Here is a 17,781-nt window from a genome sequence, read left to right as displayed (position 1 = left end):
CTTAGGTAAATGCATAGAGAGTTAACTGGGTGTCTATCTACCCAAATGTAACTCTACTAACAGCTGGAAATAAGAAGAAGAGTGTGGAGAGGGCTGCTAAATGTAGATAAGGACATGGGAATTAAAGATTTTTTTTTTAGGGCCAGGTGCGGTGACTCACGCCTGTAATTCCAGCACTTTGGGAGGCCAAGGTAGGCATATCACTAGGTCAGGAGATCGAGACCATCCTGGCTAAGACAGTGAAACACCATCTCTACTAAAAATACAAAAAATTAGCCAGGCATGGTGGCAGGTGCCTGTAATCCCAGCTACTTGGGAGGCTGAGACAGGAGAATTGCTCAAACCCAGGAGGCAAAGGTTTCAGTGAGCTGAGATCATGCCACTGCACTCCAGCCTGGGCAACAGAGTGAGACTCTGTTTAAAAAACAAAAAAAGAAAAGGTTGTTTTAGAAGTGAAAGAGGCTAGAGAAAGCACAAATAACAAGACATAGCTTCTTTTCTCAACAACAGTATAATAGAGAATGGGTGATAAAACAAGTTACTAAAATGTATTTATTCAAAAATCTACACCCAGAGCTATACCTATCAATTTAGAATTACCATGAGGTTCAAATGAGAGAATACATATAAAGGGCTTACCTGGCACACTCTATAAATATTTACAAAACACACACACACACACACACACACACACACACACACACACACACACACACACACACACTATTGTAAAGAATGAAAGAAATGATGCTACTGGCAAAGAGCTGACTTTTTTCTCCTGTGCATCAGTACAGTTCCATAGAACTCAGCATCGGATATCCTTCTTGCTCATATGCTTATTTCTATACAGTCTGCTTCTGTCCACTACAGTGAAGCTCAACTGCTGGGAGGTATTTTGTCACATGCTGTTTCCTCACTGCTTGGAATAAGGCTTGGCAAGCAGTAAGCACTCAAAAATGTTTCCTTGAATCGTAATTTCTTTCTGCCAGTGCTTATCTCATACTGATTAATGTATTTCTCGCTATGGTGAATGCTTGAGTGATAATCCCTAGCTACTTCCCAAGAAAACATTTCAAAACAGGAGTTCAAGTTCTGTGCTTTCACTAATATCTTAACTTGCTAAAAAACATTTGACCAAATTCAGCAGTTACCCAAAGCGGCTTCATTAGCTGTTTTGCCAAAACAACAAAGAAATGAATATTTTGAATAGATGTAGACTTGCTCTTTCTGTGAAATATCTATCCAAATGGGAATTATAAAATGAAATGGTGCTGATTCTCAGAATCCCAGAGCAGCATCTGGGCTTGCCAAGGGCAGGCAGGCATCATTGAAGAAAAGATACTTGCCTTCAGCTTTTTAATATAAACTACCTAGAGTGACCAGAGAAATATGAAAATACCAATTGGCAATGTTTGTTTAAGTTAATGCCAGAGGGTTTTTCTTTTATCTTCTCTTGGAAAGAATTCTGTTGTCAAAATAGGCTTTGTGCAGGGAAAAATAAATGTGTGTTAAGTAAAAGGCTTCTGCAGTTTAATTTCCTCTTGCAAAAAGTAGGAAAATCTGTAGGTTGAATTCTAGACAACATTGTTGGTGGTTTGTGTCATAAGATCTTTGGGATCTATGATTGCAGATTGCAAAATCTTGAAATTTATAATTACAAAAACAGGACAGTTGAAAATAGCTTGACGTGAACACCTGCCACTTACCCCTTTTTCTTTGGTTACGTTTGTCTTTTACTTATTAATTGGTAAGAACTCTTTATATAACTGGATATTAATTCTTTACTATTCATCTTCTAAATGCTTTTTAACAAACTTATTTTCTGCTTTAAATTTTATGTATGGTATGTTTATTTTCTATATAGAATGTTTCCATTTTTATGTCTTTAACTCTGTAATTTTTTGTTGTTCTAGTTCCTGGCTTAATTTTCATGTTGAGAGAGAGCAGTCCAAACCAAAATAATTAAAGAAATAATACTCTATTAATTTTTTTGGCTTTCTTACTAAAATTAAATATTCGATAAATCTATAATTTAGGATACAATGAGAAGTCTTGATTTCTTTTCAAAATGGCTTTACATTTTTCAGTAATGTTTCTATTATTAAAAAAAAATTTACGTTCTGACTTTTTCATTTACTAAATTGATGTGTATACTTGGGTCTTTTATTTTATTTTATTATTATTTTTTTAGATAGAGTTTTGTGCTTTTGGGCCAGGTTGGAGTGCAGTAGCACTGATCTCTGCTCACTGCAACCTCAGCCTCCAGGGTTCAAGCGATTCTTCTGCCTCAGCCTCCCAAGTAGCTGGAATTACAGGCGCCCACCACCATGCCTGGCTAATTTTTTGGGTATTTTTCATAGGGGTGGGGTTTTGCCATGTTGGCCAGACTGGGCTCGGACTCCTGAACTCAGGTGATCCACCTCCTTGGTCTCTCAAAGTGCTGGAACACAGGCCTGAGCCACTGCACCCAGCCCTTGAGTTCTTTTGTGAACTGTTAGTCCATTTACTTGATCCTTTTGTCAAGCATACTATTTTAATATCTATCAGGGAAAATCCTTTATTTTCAGAATTCTTCTAGCTGTTTTTACATGATCCTACTTCTAGGTGGGTTTGGGAGTCCGAGGTGGGTGAATCATCTGAAGTCAGGAGTTTGAGACTAGCCTGGTCAGCATGGTGAAAACCTGTCTCTACTAAAAACACAAAAAATTACCTGGGCGTTGTGGTGGGCATCTGTAATCCCAGCTACTTGGGAGACTGAGACAGGAGAATCACTTGAACTCCAGAGGCAGAGGTTGCAGTGAGCTGAGATTGTGCCACTACACTCCAGCTTGGGCAACAAAAGTAAAAAACTCCATCTCAAAAAAAATTTTTTTCACTTTTTAAAAATACTTACATGACTATATTCTTACTATAAACATTTAAAACAAAATACAGAATGACATATGATAATCTCCTCTTTTTACTTCCCTATTCTACTTTTCATCCCTGAAGTAATAACGGCTAATACTTTTCAGTGTATGTTTCTAGAACATTTTCTATTCATTTACTTAAACATATATGCTTACGTACATTTTAACATAAATGGAGCCATACAATAATTATCGCTTTGGGCTTTTTTTAAACTTTGTATTTCTGATAGATCTATGTCAATATGTAGCATTTTTCCTCATTGTTTTATTAAGATACACATACGTACATATTTATGAAGATACACATGCACATATATTTATCAACCCTCAAGTGATATGCATACACACACACATGCGTGCAAACACACACACACATTTTGCCATAACACACAAAGCTCTTCAAAATGGAATCACCATAGCAATCATAATGGAATCCCCATTGTATGAGCATTTTTTTTCACCATTTCTTTTAGATTCTCAGAAGTGGAATGGTTAAGACATGGGATATGAGCATTTGATAAACTATTAAATTGCCTTCCAAAAAGGTCTTGAACATTTACACTTCTGTAAAAATACACAAGAATCCCCATTTTTCCACTTGTGTACCAGTTTTTGAAAATCATTTACTAATGTATGACTTCTATTTTGATTTTTTATGGAGGAGAATCAATAGACTAGTTGCTTCAGAAGCTATTATGGTGTACAAAAGAAACTAATGTAAAACACAAAATAGAATTTATATATTCCAAATTACTAGGGGTGAGGTATACCTTAGGAAACACAGATAATGTAACAAAAATAGAGTATAAAGAAACATTTCAGTGCCATAAAAAGATAAAGCAAAAAACCAGTGACATATAGTAACACAGAAATAAGACCAAATATTTTCCTCATCTTAGTATGAAAGGAAATCTACCTAATAAAAAAGAAAAAAAAGCACATTGAAACAACTAAAAACCAATATACACATTTAGTGACACAGAAAGGCTAAAGAAATCACAAAGCTATACCTGACAAACATAAAATTGAATTCAAGGTGAAAAATACTAATATTCGAAGATTCCTTTCTTGAAATAAGTGCTACATGTTACACAATGTATAAAACTTTATCATCAATCTTTTGCAACAAACAAATATAGAACTGAAATGTATAAAGTAAAATACATTGGCAATCCAAATGTATAGTAGTAATGGGAGACTTTAACACCTTATTCTGAGTTCTTCACAGATTGAGTAGATAAAAACATCAAAATTAATTTAGAGGGGACCAGAAAATATCAGTGAAATTATATATATATATGTTATATATATACACATATAAAACATAATATGTAACATATTAGTGTATATTATATATAATTATGTGTAACAGATAATGAGATTATATCTATTTATGTAGATAAATCATATTTATTATTTGTAAAGCAGATATTGTTGGTTGTACATCCACCAAGAAATAATTCACTCTTCTTTCTGGTTAACAGAATGCCAGTGTGGGCATCTCTGATAATAGCAGTGTATGAACTATGATGGGTCTAAATTGACAATAGCAATCTGATTTCTACTTGTTACTAATTGTTGGGTGTGTGAGACCAAAGGCAAAATACTTTTGGGCCTTCTAGAAAATATTTTTATCCCTGATATGACACTTGTGAGAACACTTCTTTTTCCCCCCTTGCTTTTGGACATTTATGTGACATAAAAGGACACTGAGAATTGCTGTAATCCAATTGTCTGGGTTACATTAGGGCAGACACTGCCAATACAGGAGGTGGATAGAGCATAAATAGAGACTGTGTCCTGGATGGTTATCATCAACTGGCACAATGAACTCTGAAAATCTCCACTCTTCTTAACTTCTTAAGTGAGATAATGATTTATTATTGTTTAAGCTACATTAAATACATAAATAGAGATCAAAATTTCGGAGCATACACCATATATGTGGAAGTAAAAGAGGGAAGAAAACAACCATTTGCAATGTAAAAAGCTTTCTCATAGTGAATTACTGATTCAGAGGTATTTAATCGGAATGTATCTAGTAAATAACATTGGTAAAAATATTCCATATCAAAACCTGTGAGATGAGGCCAAAGGTTACACAGAAGAAACAAGAAATGATAAAAATAACATGAAACGTTCAAGAAGTTTGAAAACAAACACAAGGTGAGCCTGAGGACAGCAGAATACAATCAATGATGGCAAATTGGATGAAGAAAATAAATTGATAAAATCGCTAATTGTTTAAAAATATTAAATACTTGTTATAATAAAACATTGTACAAAATCATATCTCATAATTATCTTTTTCTTTTGTCTCTGATTCTAGAAATCATTGTAATCATAATTCTTATTTTTTGTGTTCTCTCTTTAGATTACATCTTAAATCTTTATTAAAATGTGCACAGGTGATCACTATATGCGAGGCTGTGATAATTAATTTTAGTGTCAGATTGACTGGGTTAAGAGATGTCCGGATAGCTGGTAAAATATTGTTTCTGAGTGTGTCTGTGATGATGTTTCCAGAAAAGATGAGCGTTTGAATCAGCAAACTGAATAAAGAAGATCCACCCTCACCAGTGTGAGTGGACATTGTCTAAACTTTAGAGAGCCTGAATAGAGCCAAAAGGTGGAAAGAGAGTGAATTCTCTTTCTTCTTAAGTTGGGACATTCATCTTCCCCTGCCCTTGAACATCAAAACTCCTGGTTCTCAGGCCTTTGGATTTGGCACTTACACCCGTGGCCCCAACCCCAGTTCTCAGGCCTTGGGCCTCAGAATGGAAGTTACACCAACAGCTGCCCTGGTTCTCAGGCCTTTGAACTCAGACTGAACTACACCACAGTCTTCCCTGGGTCTCCAGAATACAGAAGGCAGATCATGCACCTTCTTGACCTCCATAATCGTGTGAGTCAATTTTTATACTAAATCTCTATCTCAGTCTCTATCTCTACCTGTCTCTATCTGGACACAGATATCCTATTGGTTCTATTTCTCTGGAGAACCATGACTAATACAGAGTCCTTACCAATTAAAAAATTTATTTTTTAATAAAAATGTGGGAAATTTCTAGATTACTTATACCCTTTTACATCAAAAATAAAAATGCATCCTTAGTGATTTAATATTTCAGCCTGTTTCTTCTTTAATAAAAAACTATATTTTTTGTTTATAAAATTATTTTTATCAGATAACTATTAGAAGATATCAGTCTAAGCAAATGAAACTATAATAGAAAATAGGTACTTGTGGACTTTTAAGGGTTTTTTTGTTATTCTTGAAATATAATAAATTTGCAAGGATATGATTCACTACTCACAATTTTTAAAATCATTCGTTTCCTGGTACATAGTGAGCCTATTTAACCGGGAGATTTATGCTTTGTTTCATGTTATGAAAATCATCTTTTATTCTAACTAATGTAATTTATTTCTTCTGTATATTCTGTTTCCTCCATAGATTTTTATTTTTTGTCCTCCCAGTCTTCTTCTTTCCAATGATTTTCCTGGCAGTGCTTTTTCTCTGTCTTCTTTGCTATTTTTAAACACTTAGGGTATCTTACTTACTTGGTTTTGTAATTGTCAGATATGCTGGCTTTTACTTCTAATTTGATTTTAATGTCTGTTGTGGCTTTATTCTCTTTCGTAATTTCTTACTTTAGCTCTGCTGAAGAAATGTCATATAATCTTTATCTCTTATAAAATTCATGGTATTTTAAAATCTTCTTGGAATTAAGAAGTAGTTATCTAAATAGGTTGTCCCCAGATGAAATATGTTTTTTGTTTTATTCATCTATCTTTTGTCAAAGAATTTTTGTGTAACATTGCTTATTTTCCTCTTATCTTTGCTTCATTTTATTATGGCCTGCTATTTGACACTAAATAATGTGGTATATTTTTCTGATTCCACTTCCTCTTTATCTGAAAATTATTAGAGTAGTGTTTTTCAACCATAGGTACATGTTTAAATCACTTTCAAAACAGAGATGCTGGAATTCCAACCTAGCACAATTAAATTTTAATTACTAATGATGGGCCTCAGATGACTCTATCATGCCATTGAGCTACGAGGGTAGATGTGGTTGGTTTTTATCAGCTGTTCATCTGTTTAAGGGTGGAAGAGATCTGCTTGAGGACAAATGGGCACCCTGATTGAACTATGGCGAGAACTTTTTACTTCTGGACTTTTAAGTTAAAGTGAGCCAATGCATTCCCTTTGTTGTTTAAGCTTTGAGTTAGATTTTCTCTGCCTGGCAACTGAAAGCATCATAATTCATATGAGTGGAAATCACTTGAGGTTGCACTGAATTGTCCAGTACTATAGCCATTTGCCACATGTTGCCATTTAAATTAAAATTAATTAGAATAACCAAAGTTAAAAATTTGGTTTCTCAATTGCACTAGCCAGATGCTGGTACTCAATAGCCAATAAAGCTAGTGGCTATCTTATTGGGCAGCATAGATGTAGAATGCATCTAACATTTTATAAACGTCTGTTGGTGAGAGCTCTTCAGTAATTTGTCCATAGTTATGCAGCTGTTAAATTTCAGAACTATCATTTAAGCCCAGGTTTTAGATGCCTAGAGAAGTGTTCCATCATGCTCCATTAAGCCTCTATAATAAGTGCATTGACAGTAGGTATTATCTAACAAAATGGTGCCAATTCTCTTGGGTTTGCATTTTGGCTCTGTAAATATAACATAAATGAATGGTCCATAAGTCACAGCTAGTCATGGCCCAGCTTGCCTCCCTTATCCTATGTAAATGCTTGTCCATGTTGGTTAACCTGAACTTCTATGACTTTTATTATCAATATTTGTATTTCTGTTTTTTCCCCACATTTATATCAATGGTTAAATCTTTTCAACACTTTCATTGTTATTGCTTTAATTTTTCTCAAGATTCTCCAGGAGTTTGTTTTCCCTTGTGAATCTGCTAAATGTCTGTCTTTGCCTTTTTATTTTCAAATACTTGCACGTCAGGAAGCTTTCCCCAAGGTATCTGGGCTGTCTTCTTGACAGAAACTATGACACGAACAGAAAAATAGTACAAACTCTTCCATCCATGTCTGAAAATGAATTTGACAAAGCTTATTAATACCAGTAACCTTCTGGCCACTTAAAATCTAAGCATTCTGTTCATGGGCAGTAAAGCTTATATCTTCTTGATTTGCTTTTTAATAAATAACCTATTGAACGTTTGAAGTGCTTGCTGGTTAACAAATTTAGGATTAATTGCACTGCATTACTCCAGGCAGATAATAAAGCTGCCTATTTCAGCAGAATTCTATCTTAATGGCTATTTTGTGATACTATTGGAAATAATACTGAACATAAATGAAATAAAGATTTAGTTTCAAGCATGACTAAGTTGAGAGTCATGTTAAATAATAGATAATATGTGATTTTAATCTATGAATTTTTAAAAGTTTATATTTTTAATATTTATGGTATATTGTAGTTGCTTTGAAATAATATAAAGTGAAGGCACATATGTCCAAAATGCTTTCCTAAATCATTCTATTATGCAAAGTACATAAATACTCTACCAATTTTTGCTCTTTGTAATATTTAAATTTTGGTAGAAGATATATTTTGTATTATAGCAAAGGCAGTGAATTAGGCATTGGCATTCAGGAACAGGAAGTAACATTAATCCTGGGTTTTACTATGCTTTGCTATTTTGATATCATTGCTAAGTTGCTTCATTGGAAACGGTGCTTCTATAACAGAGAGCTCAATTAAGGTTAATTAGTGGAAAGAACTTGACATCCATGATTAATAACCCAACTACACAAATGCACTGATGTTTTTGAATCATGTATCTAACACCAGGTGTGATCTTGATGGAGTAATTGAAGTAATAAAGTGCTTTTTTCTATATGCTTATACAGCAGAAATAACCCCTAAGTGAGCTTAGTTATATTCAAGATGTTTTTGCCACTTATTTTTAAATGATAATGTTTATCTCATAAGATTATCACAGTGAAATCATTACAAGGAATCAGAGTCATTATAAGATATGCAGTCCCTCCATTTCTCACATTTTTATTTTGCTTCATTTATATACAGACATATATGAAAAGTTTCTTTATTTCTGACATTTTTATGTTGCTTCATTCAAAGAACCCCTTATTATTGCAACAAACCCTACTGTCCTTCCAAATTAGAGGTGAAAAACAATGAGAGCTATACATAGAGCAGATCACATCTGAATATGTAGTTCCTTGGTCACACAACCATGGAAGTGAAATATGACACATTCTCAGCAGTTGAAATTACCCTGAGCCTTTATTCCTGTCTTAAACATTTTGGTTCCTCTCCTTCCCCAGAGGAATTAAGCAGAGAAAGAAATGTAAGGTATCCAAATTGGAAAGAAGGAAGTCAAGTTGTTCTTGTTTGCAGATGACATAATCTTATGTACAGAAAACCCTAAAGAGCTTCCAAAAAACCGTTGCAACTAATAAATGAATTTCATAAAGTTGCAGGATACAAAACCAAATAGAAATTTAAGTTCTCCATAGATTTTAGATAGTAGCCTTTGTCAGATGGATAGACTGCAAAATTTTTTCCCTTTCTGTTGGTTGCTGGTTCACTCTGTTGATAGTTTCTTTTACTTTCAGAAGCTCTCAAGTTTAATTAGATCCCATTTGTCTATTTTGGCTTTTTTTTTTTTTTTTACCATTGCTTTTGGTGTTTTAGTCATAAAGTCTTTCCCCTTGCCTAGGTCCTAAATGGTATTGTCTAGGTTTTCTTCTAGAGTTTATTTTTTAATTGCCAAATATCTTTCTTTGTTGTTGTTGTTGTTGTTGTTGCATTTTAGGTTTGGGGGTACATGTGAAGAACATGCAATATTGTTGTATAGGTACACACATGGCAGTGTGATTTGCTGCCTTCCTCCCCATCGCCTATTTTTGGCATTTCTCCCCATGCTATCTCTCCTCAGCTCCCCACCCCCTACTGTCCCTCCCCTATTTCCCCCTGACAGACTCCAGTGTGTGATGCTCCCCTCCCTGTGTCCATGTGTTCTCATTGTTCAACACCTGCCTATGAGTGAGAACATGCAGTGTTTGATTTTCTGTTCTTGTGTCAGTTTGCTGAGAATGATGGTTTCCGGGTTCATCCATGTCCCTACAAAGGACACGAACTCATCATTTTTTATGGCTGCATAGTATTCCATAGTGTACATGTGCCACATTTTCCCTGTCCATTCTATCATCGAAGGGCATTTGGGTTACTTCCAGGTCTTTGCTATTGTAAACACTGCTGCAATGAACATTTGTGTGCATGTGTCCTTATAGTAGAATGATTTATAATCCTTTGGATATATACCCAGTAATGGGATTGCTGAGTCAAATGGAATTTCTATTTCTAGGTCCTTGAGGAATCACCACACTGTCTTCCACAATGGTTGAACTCATTTATACTCCCACCAACAGTGTAAAAGTGTTCTTTTTTCTCCACATCCTCTCCTTCATCTGTTGTCTCCAGATTTTTTAATGATTACCATTCTAACTGGCATGAGATGATATCTCAATGTAGTTTTGATTTGCATCTCTCTAATGACCAGTGATGATGAGCATTTTTTCATAGTTTGTTGGCCTCATATATGTCTTCTTTTGTAAAGTGTCTGTTCATATCCTTCACCCACTTTTGAATGGGCTTGTTTTTGTTTTTCTTGAACTCCCAACCTCAGATGATCCACCCGCCTCAGCCTCCCAGGGTGCTGGGATTATAGGGATGAGCCACAGCACCCAGCCTGTATTTTTCTTGTAAATGTATTTTAATTCTTTGTGGATTCTGGATATTAGCCCTTTGTCAGATAGGTAGATTGCAAAAATTTTTTTCCCATTCTGTTGGTTGCCGATTCACTCTAAAGACTATTTCTTTAGCTGTGAAGAAGCTGTGGAGTTTGATTAGGTCCCATTTGTCTATTTTGGCTTTTGTTGCCAATGCTTTTGGTGTTTTGGTCATGAAGTCCTTGCCTATGCCTATGTCCTGAACAGTTTTGGCTAGATTTTCTTCTTGGGTTTTTATGGTGTTAGGTCTTATGTTTAAGTCTTTAATTTTTCCGGAGTTAATTTTAGTGTAAGGTGTCAGGAAGGGGTCCAGTTTCTGCCTTCTGCACATGGCTAGCCAGTTTTCCCAACACCATTTATTAAACAGGGAATCCTTTCCCCATTGCCTGTTTTTGTCAGGTTTGTCAAAGATCAGATGGTTATAGATGTGTGGTGTTGCCTCCAAGGCCATCTTCTAGAGTTTTTATAGTGTTAGGCCTCATGTTTAAATCTTTAATCCATCCAGAATTAATTTTTGTATAAGGTGTGAGGAAGGGATACCATTTCAGCTTTCTGCATATAGCTAGCCAGTTTTCCCAACACCATTTATTAAACAGGGAATCCTTTTCCCATTGCTTTTTTTTTTTCAGGTTTGTCAAAGATCAGCTGATTGTAGTTGTGTGGTGTTCTTTCTGAGGCCTCTGTGAAAAAACATCCCCATCAAAAAGTGGTGAAGGATATGAACAGACACTTTTTAAATGAAGATATTTATGCAGCCAATAAACATATGAAAAAAGCTCATCATCACTGGTCATTAGAGAAATGCAAAGCAAAACCACATTGAGATACCACCTCACACCAGTTAGAATGGCAATCATTAAAAAATCTGGAGACAACAGATGCAGGAGAGGATGTGGAGAAACAGGAACACTTTTACACTGTTGGTGGGAGTGTAAATTAGTTCCACCATTGTGGAAGACAGTGCAGTGATTCCTCAAGGATCTAGAAATGGAAATACCATTTGACCCAGCAATCCCATTACTCGGCATATATCCAAAATATTATAAATCATTCTATCGTAAAGACACATGCACATGTATGTTTATTGCTGCACTGTTTATGATAGCAAAGACTTGGGACCAACCCAACTGCCCATCAATGATAGACTGGGTAAAGAAAATGTGGCACATATACACCATGGAATACCATGCAGCCAAAAAAAATACCATGAATACCATTTCATCCATGTCCTTTGTAGGGACATGGATGAAACTGGAAAGCATCATTCTCAGCAAATGGACATAAGAACAGAAAAGCAAACACCGTATGTTGTCACTTACAAGTGGGTGTTGAGCAATGAGAATACACACACAGAGGGGAACATCATACACCGGACCTGGGGGTTGGGGGTCTGGAGAGGAATAGCAGGCAGTGGGGGGATTGGGGAAGGATAGCATTAGGAGAAATACCTAATATAGATGACAAGGTGATGGATGCAGCAAACCACCGTTGTGGCACATGTATACCTATGAAATAAATCTGCACAAACTGCACATGTACCCCAGAACTTAAAGTATAATAAAAATAATTTTTAAAAATACAAAAATCAGCAATATGTCTGTATGTGAATAGAGAACTTTTTGAAAAAGGAAATCAAGAAAAAATACCTTTAACAATAGCTACAAAAAAACCTAGAAATTAACCAAGAAAGGAAAAAAGTCTTTACACTGAAAACTATAAAACATTGATCAAAGAAATTTAAAAGACTACAAAAATGGAAAGATATCGCATATGCATAAAATAATTTATATTCTTATTTATATCACACAAAGCAATCTACAATTTTAATGTAATCCCTATGAAAATACCAATTACGTTCTTCACAAAATAGAAAATACAGTACTAAAATTCATATGGAACCACAAAAGACCCCGAATAGCCAAAACAATCTCAAGAAAAAACAAAAATAAAAAACGAAGTTGGAGGCAGCACACTACTGGACGTCAGAATTTACTAAAAAGCTTTAGTAACATAAACAGCATAGTATTGGCATAAAAACACACATAGACCAATGGAGGAGACCAGAGAACCCAGAAATAAACCCACCTATGCACAGCCAATTGATTTTTGACAAAAGTGCCAAGAACACAACTGGGGAAAGGACAATCACTTCAATAAATTGTGCCAAGAAAACTGAATATCCACAAACAGAAGAATAAAATTGGACACCCAGTCTTTCATTAACTCAAAATGAATTAAAGATTTAAATGTAAGACTCAAAACTATGAAAATACTAGAAGAAAACATAAAAAAAAGCTTCATGACATTGAACTGGGCAAAATATTTTTTATAAGAACTCAGTAGTGCAGGCAAGAAAAACAAAAACAGAAAAATTGAATTATATGAACTATGGTGTTTCTGTACAGCAAATGAAATAGTCAACAGAGTGAAGAGAAACTCTACAGAATGGGAGAAAATATTTGTAAACTAAACATATGACAAGAGGTTAATACTTAAAATTTATAAGGAACTCAAACAGGTCAAACTCAAAAAATAAAAACCCTAAGCCATAAAGCAAATAATCTAATTAAAATGGTCAAAAGACCTTAATAGACATTTCTCAAAAGGAGACACCCAAATGATGAATAGCTATATGAAAAAAATGTGCAACATCACTAATAATTGGGGAAATGCAAATCAAAATTATATTGAGATATCACCTCACTCCAGTTAGAATGGCTATTACCAAAGGCAAAAGATAATAAGTGTTGGTTAGGATGTGGAATAAAGAGAATGCTTTGGAATACTGTGGAAATATAAATTAGTACAGCCACTATGGAAAACAGCATGGAGGTTCTTCAAAAAAAAAAAAAAAATTGAATTACCACATGATCCAGCAATCCCACTACTGGATATATATCCAAAGTAAAGGAAATAAATCAGTATGTCAAAGAGATTTCTGTACTCCCATGTTTATGGCAGCACTATTCACAATAGCCAAGATATGGAATCATCCTAAATGTTCGTTAACTGATGAATGGATAAAGAAAATGGGGTATATATACCCATAATGGAATACCATTCAGACATAGAATGAAATCCCACCATTCACAGAGCAACATGCATGAGTCTGGAGGACATTATGTTAAGTGAAACAAGCCAGACACTGTAAGAAAAAAATCACATTCAGCCGGGCGCGGTGGCTCATCCCTGTAATCCCAGCACTTTGGAAGGCTGAGGTGGGTAGATCACGAGGTCAAGAGATCGAGACCATCCTGGTCAACATGGTGAACCCTGTCTCTACTAAAAATACAAAAAATTAGCTGGGCATGGTGGCGTGTGCCTGTAATCCCAGATACTCAGGAGGCTGAGGCAGGAGAATTGCCTGAACCCAGGAAGTGAAGGTTGTGGTGAGCCGAGATCGCGCCATTGCACTCCAGCCTGGGTAACGAGCGAAATTCTGTCTCAAAAAAAACAAAACAAAACAAAACAAAAAACACATTCTCATGAATGTGTAGAATGTAAAAAAGTTGATCTCATAGATGTAGTAAATAGAACAGTAATTACCAGAGACTGGGATTGGGAGGGGGAAAAAGGAGAGAGAATGTTCAACAGGTGTAATGTTACAAAATAGAGAGGAAAGATAAGTTCTGGTGTTCTATTGCACAGTAGAGTGACTATAGGAAACAATAAGGTGTTATATAGCTTCAACTAGTGAGGAGACATGATTTTGTGTGTTCCAACTACAAAGAAATGATACTACATTACACGACGCTACACTGTACTACACTACAGAAATGATACTACACCACAAAGAAATGGTAAATGTTTGAGTTAATTACCTTGATTACATAATATATACATATATCAGAGCATAACATTGTAGTCCATAAATACGTACAATTAATATGTTTCAAACCAAAATTAAAAGTTCATATTATTTAAAAAATGAAAGATACAGATCTTACATCTATAAAGTATGGGAAAATCTATGTAAAATCTAGTAGGCAATCACTTTTTCTTGTTTACTGCTGTGTGCTTGTAACTTAGAACTGTGCCTGGCACATTGTAGGCACACAATAATAGCTGTTGAATGAATGAATATCACAAAAGGTATGGGCCATGCCATCTTCTAGGTCTAATTGTAATGGTTTCTTTAGCATTTCTATTGTGTGCTATGATTGTGTTAATCATACTCAATGGACAGGGAAATAGCTTCTCTTCTTAAACATTTTATTCTTTATTGTAAAAGAATAAAGCATATACTATGGATTTTTTAAAGGAATAAATGCTTAACATGCATATGAAAGAGTTATAAATTTAAAATCATAATTCCACTATTAGTTATTATTAGGTTCCATTTTGCTTCATTATTCTACATTCCTAGCACTTGAAAACATTGGTGAAAGATGTTTTACTGAAAGATGTTTACAGTAAAAAAAGATGTTTTACTGAAAAAAGATTGTAACTAGAGATGTCAGTGTAGAGAAAACAGATGCTTAGTGGAATAAAAATGCAAATACTGTGGTGATAAATGTATTCTGTTATGATCAAGTAAAAGTATTTATTCACTAAGTAAATCTGTGGAAAAGTTTCCAATGCCAACATTGAAGTGTATGTATCTCAGCCAGACTGATGTCAAAATGTACCAGAAATATTCTAGAGACTATTTTTTACTAAAATTTTACTTTTCCTCAATAAGCATTCTCCATTAACAAAAACTAAGAAACAAACTAAAGCCAGACTTAATAGTGCTTATAAAGGGTCTCCTAAAAGTTAAACATTCTGTTTGTAACCCCATGCTATTCTAATCTAGACTCTACACTTGAATTGTGGGCTTAAGCTCTATTATTTCAGTGAAGCCTTTCCTTGGTCCCTCATGTTAGAGGCTATTGCCATTCTGAAAATGACTATAGCACTTGCTGACACAGCCCACTGTTTCTTAGAGGGACAGATCCATTTTTCGTAAATAGTGTGCATTCCCTGTGTCGCTTGAAGAACTGGCCTCTTTATCTCGTTGCCCAGTTTTATTTCTTTACTGTACACTTCAAAGGCAGATATTGCTCATATGTTTATGTTGTTCTTCTGAAGTCATGACAGGGTTTTACATTGTAGCTATCTAATAAGCACACATTCATTTTGTTTGAAAACACAAAAGCACAGAATGTTAAAGCTAAAAGGGATGCTACAGTTATCACTGTGTTTCAGTATTTTGAATTTAATGCTTTTGGGAAGGATATGTAGTCTTCGGTTCACCAAAGTCCCCACTACTTTTGTCTGGCCCTGGCCACTGCCACATTTAGTTGGTCTCTGAGGCATTCATAGATGTCATTCTGGATAGACACCCATAAGGGACTGTGATCTAGAGGCTTTAAGTCAGTTGCCTGAAATGACACTGAGCTCTCTTAATGACATTGCCAGGCCTAACCTGAAGGCCTTATTTTTATTTATTTTTCAGAGCTCTTTTCATCTCAATATATTGCCTTCTCAAGTGACTTTTAACCTAATTATTGTTTTTGTATACCAGCCTGCTTCCTGCACCCAAATTCAGTTGTAATAAAAATCAAAATCTACTTGTTCAAGCTACTACAGGGCTATTTGAGAATGCATAGTCAACACTGTAAATCAGAACAAATACACTTTGTAATAGATATAATAGTTATAGTTTGATATGTTAACTTTGCAAAAACTTTTGTGGTGATACAGAACAATGAATCTGAACTTGTGAAATGTTTAGGTAACAGTAATAAGCTAACAACAAAACATTGTATCAGACTCTTAAAAATCGTAACAAACTGAATATCTTTTAACTCTACTCTGTGTAAAACATTCCTAGATCATGCTATAAAATAGTATCAAAGACCCTATAACTGACAAGAAAAGGCTCCCATTCCTTTACTTTGTCCCTGTATCTTTTCTAGATGCTTAAAAATAATAACTTAGGTTTGCAGGATAAAGACACTATAATCAAAAGCATTTAACAAGAGTGAGACAATGAGGGAGAAGGACACACGCGCACACACACACACACACACACACACGCACACAGGCTGATTAAAAAATTAGAAAAGTTTTATGTGAAGATTGGTGTCTATCCTACATCTAATACAAATCTTGCCCAGAATCTATTTTATAGTTTAAGCAACGCTATCATTTGTACAGTATGTTTTTATACTCATACAATTATTTCCCAAAGACATCATTCTTTCTTTATATAATTTCTTAATTAGTACAATGAGGTAATATTAGTTTGAAGAGATTAACTGAAATATCAAAATGGCTTTTTAGACAAATAGAGCATTTCTTAGATTTATTATTTAAAAATAATTTAGTTGACACACATAAAACAACCCAAAATGTGACTTCTAGCCCTTTATTGAGGGAACAGATGCATTCTTTATCTGTTCACTACCACATTATTATGCAGACAAAGAAAAGATAAATGAGGTCTCATGTCAATGATGCAGTTAATGTGTTTATAAAAAATAAAACTATGGGAGTAAAGGTTCTTAAATGGAAAAAATGTATATAAACAAAAAATTTTTGAAGAAAAAACATGTTTGTGGGGTGAAATGAAACTGTTTTAGAGCTCTTTATTTTCAGCAGAAAATCAGTCAATGGGAGGAAAAGTTGCTTATATCACAACGGTGAAGAACTCTTAACACCTTGAGGAAGTCAAAAGGAAACCAGACGAACTACAAAGTAAAAGATACATAGCAAGGGAAGAGAGGCGCTAAAGCAGGCGGGTGAAATGGCTCTGCACAAAACCTTAGAAACAATAAGCATTATGAGAATGAGCCACTTATTTTTCTGCTATGCAAGAATCTTGTTTGAGGCAGTCTTTGCTCTTGAACAGAGAGCTTATATTTTCCCATATTTGTACAAAATGGCAGCCCCCTTACTTTGTACCCATAATCCTGCTTTATCTGTTTAATAGCAGTTATTACCACCTGATATGTGTTTGTTTGTATATGTCTAAATTTCTCCACTGGAATGTAATGTCTCTAAGGTCATGGTTTGCTGTTACAATCCTTGTGCCTAGCACAATATCTGACACGTGGAGGTGCTCAAAAAGTATTTGTTGAAAGAATGTGCATT

The 17,781-nt window shown here is 34.8% G+C and overlaps 1 long non-coding RNA gene across 1 annotated transcript in view; it reads left to right on the top strand.

Annotated features, from left to right (window-relative positions):
- The window catches only part of LOC118148910 (uncharacterized), a 186,013-nt gene that overhangs the window by 104,132 nt on the left and 64,100 nt on the right, over positions 1–17,781 (top strand). The gene's annotated exons all lie outside the window — the stretch shown is intronic.

This window comes from Callithrix jacchus, chromosome 17 (genome assembly GCF_049354715.1).
Source record: "Callithrix jacchus isolate 240 chromosome 17, calJac240_pri, whole genome shotgun sequence".
Lineage (NCBI taxonomy): Eukaryota > Metazoa > Chordata > Mammalia > Primates > Cebidae > Callithrix > Callithrix jacchus.
The sequence above is the reverse complement of the archived record's forward strand: the minus strand, read 5'-3'. Positions and strand labels throughout refer to the sequence as shown.